The 5,730-nt window shown below is 42.4% G+C and overlaps 1 long non-coding RNA gene across 1 annotated transcript; it reads right to left on the bottom strand.

Annotated features, from left to right (window-relative positions):
* Positions 1-1,010: 1,010 nt before the first annotated feature.
* LOC109564052 (uncharacterized) lies at positions 1,011-5,048 on the bottom strand. Its single transcript, XR_002181459.2, has 3 exons — positions 4,882-5,048; positions 1,773-1,808; positions 1,011-1,272 (listed from the first exon to the last, which is right to left on the bottom strand). It is a non-coding gene; the product is annotated as an uncharacterized lncRNA (long non-coding RNA).
* Between the last annotated feature and the right edge of the window lie 682 nt (positions 5,049-5,730).

Below are 5,730 nucleotides of genomic sequence, written 5' to 3'. Positions count from 1 at the left end.
CAGGAGAGAGCTCAGTGACCAGCAGGAGGTTCCCCCAAGCCTGGACTTTAAGCAAAGTTTCTGATGTTTATGACAGGAAGACTCTAAAATATACGGCTTAAAATCATCTTTCCCCTCCTTGTTACGCACAGCTCTTCCATATTTGGGGCCAAGGCTTTATAAACACAGGCTGGTACAACGTCGGGGCACTGAAATAATAAACAAATATTCACAGGCAGTCTTGTGTATCTCTTCACTTCAACCAATCCCTGAGCCAGACTAGGACCATGTATTTGTTTCAAGTCAAATTTGAAAGCTTTAAATCTTTCTTATGTGTGTATCTTGCCATCTCAGTTTTGACTGGGAGCTCTTGAATGACAACATGAATGTTTCTATCTTTTCGGTGTCCCTGAACACTGCTCAATATATTGCAGGTACAAAATCCCTTACCCAAAGTCTTGGGGGTCATTTGTGTTTCAGAACTCAGAATATTTTCAATTTTAGAAAGGTAACACAGAGCATCAAAGTCCCCAGTGGGGTCTCAGGAAGTTCCTTGTAACTAAATGCAGTGATATATTTGCATGTGATATTTACACTGATGGGAGTAAATGAAGACTGAATGACCTCATATTATTGTGGGTCAAGGTTTGCAAACAAGTGAGTCTTTAAATAATTTTGTATTTTGGAACTTCTGAGGGTTTAGAATTGGGCGTCAGGGTCTGTGTCCCTATTATCTGTCCTTCATCACTCTTACTTTCTAATATTTAGGTGTCTTTGCTTCCTTGCTCTGATTTCATTTTCCGGGATTACAAGAGTATTGAATAATAAGTGGCAGGGACCATTCTTGCTTTAGTCCTGACTCCAGCAGGAAAGAACATATTTGGGGGGTGTTGTGCTAATTTTTGATAGTAGCATCTAGAGAAAAGAGGTCATTTTGCTTATGTCTACGTACCTATAAACTTGTGGCTGTAAAAATGTAAATACTCATGATTCTAATTTCTAGGGGATTATAAGAAATTTATCCACATAATATTAAGAAGCTCTTCTTTTTTTAAAAGTTAAGTTTGTTTATTTATTTTATTTTTCACTGAGCTGGGTCTTCATTTCTTTGTGAAGGCTTGCTCTAGTGCAGTGCGCTGGGACTCACTGGTGTGGGGCTTCTCACTGCAGTGGCTTCTCTTGTTGCAGAGCATGGGCTCTTGGCCCACATGGGCTTCAGTAGTTGTGGCCCACGGGCTTAGTCACTCCGTGGCGTGTGGAATCTTCACGGGCCAGGGATCGAACCTATGTCCCCTGCAGTGGCAGGCAGATTCTTATCCACTGTACCACCAGGGAAATCCAAGAAGCTCTTCTACTTAAACATTTTCAAAATGTTATAAAATGAATCTTTTCTACCCTTTTTCTTACGTAATTTGGGTCCACCCCCCAAAACAAAGAAGATATTTATAGAATTAATAAAAGATCTTTCTAAGTAAATGGATGGATCCAGACAAGGGTGTAACAAATATTTTACAATTATAATCTTCACCACAGATTTTTCTAGAGGACTGACAGTTGGAATGGAAGTATAAAGTCAATAATTATCTAAAGACTGACTTAGTCTTTATGCTTTTAAGAATAGCTCAGTGGATAAAGAATCTGCCTGCAATGTAGGAGACACAGTAGATGTGGGTTCAATCCAGCAGTCTTATACAATAATTTCAAGAAAATACAACCTCAAAATATATATATATATAACATGAAAGCTAAAATGAAAATATTTAAAAGGAATTGGAGAAAAAGTAAAGATATACCTTCAATAGAGTACTTTAGAAAGATCATTGGGAAACCTGCAAAAAAAAAAAAAAAAAATCAGAGTCAGAAAAAGCCATAGACAGAGTCCAACAAGAGTTACCGAACAAACAATAACCAAAACATACAAAACCCCACAAAACTATGGGGAAAATATCTCACCTGTAAATGAGAAACAGGTGTATATCAAACAGAGCATATCAAAACTGTTTTAGGAAAGAAAGATACATTTAGGATCAGTCTGAAGTTTATGAGAAAAGATTGAAATAAATACAGAGAAAATAAAGCAGAGAAAGCCCCTCTACCAAGCCCCTAACAACAAATAAAAAGGAATTGTGTATCGGAGTGCACCACACCTGCCGATGTGTGAGAAAGCTATGCTAGGGTGTCCGGTCTCTGAGATTCAAGTCGCAACTCCTGACCCCTCTTCCTCTCCTCCAACACTGGGATTTTCCCCAGGGTCCTCACTAGCGTGTTGTAATCCAGAAGGGAGCCAGAACCATTAACAAAAAACGTAAACTGCCCTCACCATCCCCACCCCTTGGGCCACTAAGCTGCCCTTCACTCCAGGACGATTTGTTTGGACAGAACTAAGCTCTGTAGAATCAAGCAGATCATAACATTTTAAAAGGAAAGTGAAATTCTATTTTAAGGGAAACTTGCTAAAACAACGCAGAGACCAGCTATTTTTGGATCACGAAATACTTTCATATCTTTAAGGAGAGACTATTCTGTTTCCTGTATAGTCCCTGATGGGAAATACTAGCTATTAAAAATTGTTGCAATTCTATTGTTTTACTTATTTTCTACAAATAATTTCTCAACTCAGTCTATTATCATGATACTATGATAATTTATCTTCTGGTGCATAAAGTGTTAAGCTTTAACATGTCTAAAATATACCAATGACTATAGTATTGTGATTTGCTTGCTATCAGAGGACTTGTTTTTCCTTGGAAAAGTCAGGTTTTAGCTTTTTAAAGAAGGAACCCAGGGGCATTCCCTGATGGTCCAGTGGTCAGAACTCGGCACTTCCACTGCTGGGTCCTGGGTTCAAACCCTGACTGCGGAACTAAGATCCCGCAAGTTACACTGTGTGGCAAAAAAAAAAGAAAGAAGAAGAAGAAAGAAAGGAGCACAATTTTAAGAGAGAATGCTCTTTCCAATTTAAAAGGGTCTGAAGAATGAGACAGAAGGTCATTTACAAGCATACGCGTTGAGCATTTACACTAAACCACCCCAGAGCAGTAAGTCTACACCGCAGCCCTCACTGCGGTCCCTGTGGGAAGATGGAGAGAGATGGCCTGCCTCCCTGTCCTCCACCAGGATGTGTTGAATGGATTCTCTTCTGCAGAAATAGAGCTTAAGAGATGGGGGCTGAGGACTAGAGTTTACCTGGAAGCTGAGCCTGACTGAGAGCAGAAGCGCTGGCCAATGTCCAGTTTGGGGGACTGTCATAGGAGCTGGGAGCATACAGTTCTCCACGGAGGGTCCTAAGGAAGGAAATCAGCCCCAGTCTATCTCTCTATGGGTTACTGTAAGGCTTAAACAAAAAATCAATGGGACTGCTGCTAGATCTAGGCCCCAAAGAACTGAAAGCAGGGACTCAAGCAGACACTTGAACACCCGTGTTCATAGCAGGGCTCTTCCTGAGGGCCTAAAAGTGGAAACCATCTAAATGTCTGTCAACAGACACGTGAATAAACAAATCATGGGAGATGCACACATGGAGTGTCATCTCGCCATCCGAAGAGAATGAAATTCTAAGTGACGTTGTGGATGAACCTTGGAAACATACTAAGCGAAATAAGCCAAATGCCAAAGGATGACTATGATTCCATTGCGACCCCACGGACTGCAGCCCGCTAGGCTGCCAGGTTCCTCTGTCTGAGGAATTTTCCAGGCAAGAGTACTGGAGTGAGTTCCCATTTCCTTCTCCAGGGGATCTTCCCAACCCAGGGATCGAACCCGGGTCTCCTGCACTGTGGGCAGACTCTTTACTGTCTGAGCCACCAGGGAAGCCCATATGAGGTACCTAGAAGAGGCACATTCATAGTAAAAAGTAGAGAAAGGACCGTGAGGAGTGCGTAATGGGGCAGTACTGTTTAATGTACAAAGCTGGGACTAACCTGGTGGCCCAGTGGCTAAGGCTCCATGCTCCCAGTGCGGGAGGCCTGGGTTTGATCCCTGGTCAGGGAACCAGATCACATATGCCACAACTAAGAGTTCAAATGCTGCATGCAGCAACTAAAAACGAGATCTTGAACGCTGCAATTAGAAGACACTGCATGCCGCAACTAAGACCAGGGGCAGCCAAATACATCAACAAAAATAAATATTTAGGAAAAAAAAAAGAATTGAGCTGGCTATGCTAGTGCTTTTGCCTTGAAAAAAATTGGTTCAGAGCTTTTGTTTAGCGTGATGAAAATGAAAAAACTTTATTTAGTTGTGGTATCTGTACAGCATTGTGAAGTACGTATTGCATCCAAACTATACACCTAAAGTAGCTAAAATGGCAAATTTTGTGTTATGTGTATTTTGCCACAATCAAAACCAAAAACAAAATAAAAGGCAATGTAATACTCAAAACTTAAAATTGCCACAAAGTTCCCTTGTCTGCCTGACACAGTGATTCTCCCAATAAATGCTAGTTTCTCTTCCTTCTCTGACCCCACCGTCCCAACCCTGACATTCCCCACTCTTAGCTCTTAGGCGATAGTTGATGCTCCAGGACACCTCCATATATTTAATTTATTCTTACTTTGGAGAAAGTTGTTCTTAAACATCCTTGAAAGAGGTTGCAAAGCGAGACTCAATTCCAAGAGTTTCCTTTCTGTCTCTGTTGTCATCAGGGTCCCCCTCTCTATTTTCCCAACCACAGACCCATGAGGGCCTCATCATTAAGAAAACCAACCAACCAACCAAACAAAAAACCTTGAAGCCATATTTTCCTCCAGAAACTGCCCCAATTCAGAACTGCCTGTCCTGTTTCTACTCAACTCTGTCCTTGACCACTGCCATCTGGCCTCCCTCACCACCACACAACTGAAATGACTGGTGTCAAGAGGACCAATGATTCCCCCTTTGCCCAAACCAAGAGTCAGTGCCCACCTTCCTTGGCCTCACTCTGGCACCTGGTGGTGACCACTTCCTCTTGATGCACCATCTTTTCTTGGCTCCTTTGGTGTCTTCTTCTAGCTTTGCTCCTTCTTTGACATTCCCTCTCGATCTCCTTTGCTGACTCCTTCTCTGGTATTCTAAAGTTTGAAGCTCATTTTATATTCTATATTTTTGCCCTCTATGATCTCATCCTGTGTCATGGCTGTAAATGCCATTCATAAGCTGATGACTTCAAATTTATTACTCTAGTCCTGACCTTTCTCTTGAACACCAGACTCATAAATTCAGTGGCCGACTGAACTTCTCCAACACCATTTGATAGGCATCTCAAATTTAAGAGATCTAAAAAAAGAACTTTTTGCCCATCTTAACCGCCCCACTCACAAGCAAGTTTTTTCTTCATCTTCCCCATCTTGACCAATATAACTACCATGTGCAGCCCAAACCCTACGGACCTGAACCCTGCTGAAACTGCGATGGCGTCCTACTGCACTCAGAATGAATGACACTCTGGACACAGTCCCTCAGGCTGAGATGAGCAGGCCGCTGCCCACCTGTGACATCATTTGGCGCACCCTCTCTTTCTCTCAGTGAACCCCGTGTTGAGTCTTCTGTTTCCAGGACACGTTGAGCTCAGTCCTGCATTTCTGCCAGCTGTTCGCCTGCCTGGAAGGCCCTATCCCCAGATACAGCTTCAGCTGATTTTTTCCCTTGGCTTCTCTGTGTGCTTTGTGGAATCGTCTGTTTCCCGACCCAAGGCCCTCAGCAGTGAGACTGTGGAGTCCTAACCACCAGGCCACCAGGGAATTCCCAGCTGATTCTTTCTTGTCATGTAAGTGT

Source organism: Bos indicus, chromosome 9 (assembly GCF_029378745.1).
Source record: "Bos indicus isolate NIAB-ARS_2022 breed Sahiwal x Tharparkar chromosome 9, NIAB-ARS_B.indTharparkar_mat_pri_1.0, whole genome shotgun sequence".
Taxonomy (NCBI): Eukaryota; Metazoa; Chordata; class Mammalia; order Artiodactyla; family Bovidae; genus Bos; species Bos indicus.
Note: the sequence above shows the minus strand (reverse complement) of the source record. Positions and strands in the feature narration are given on the sequence as shown.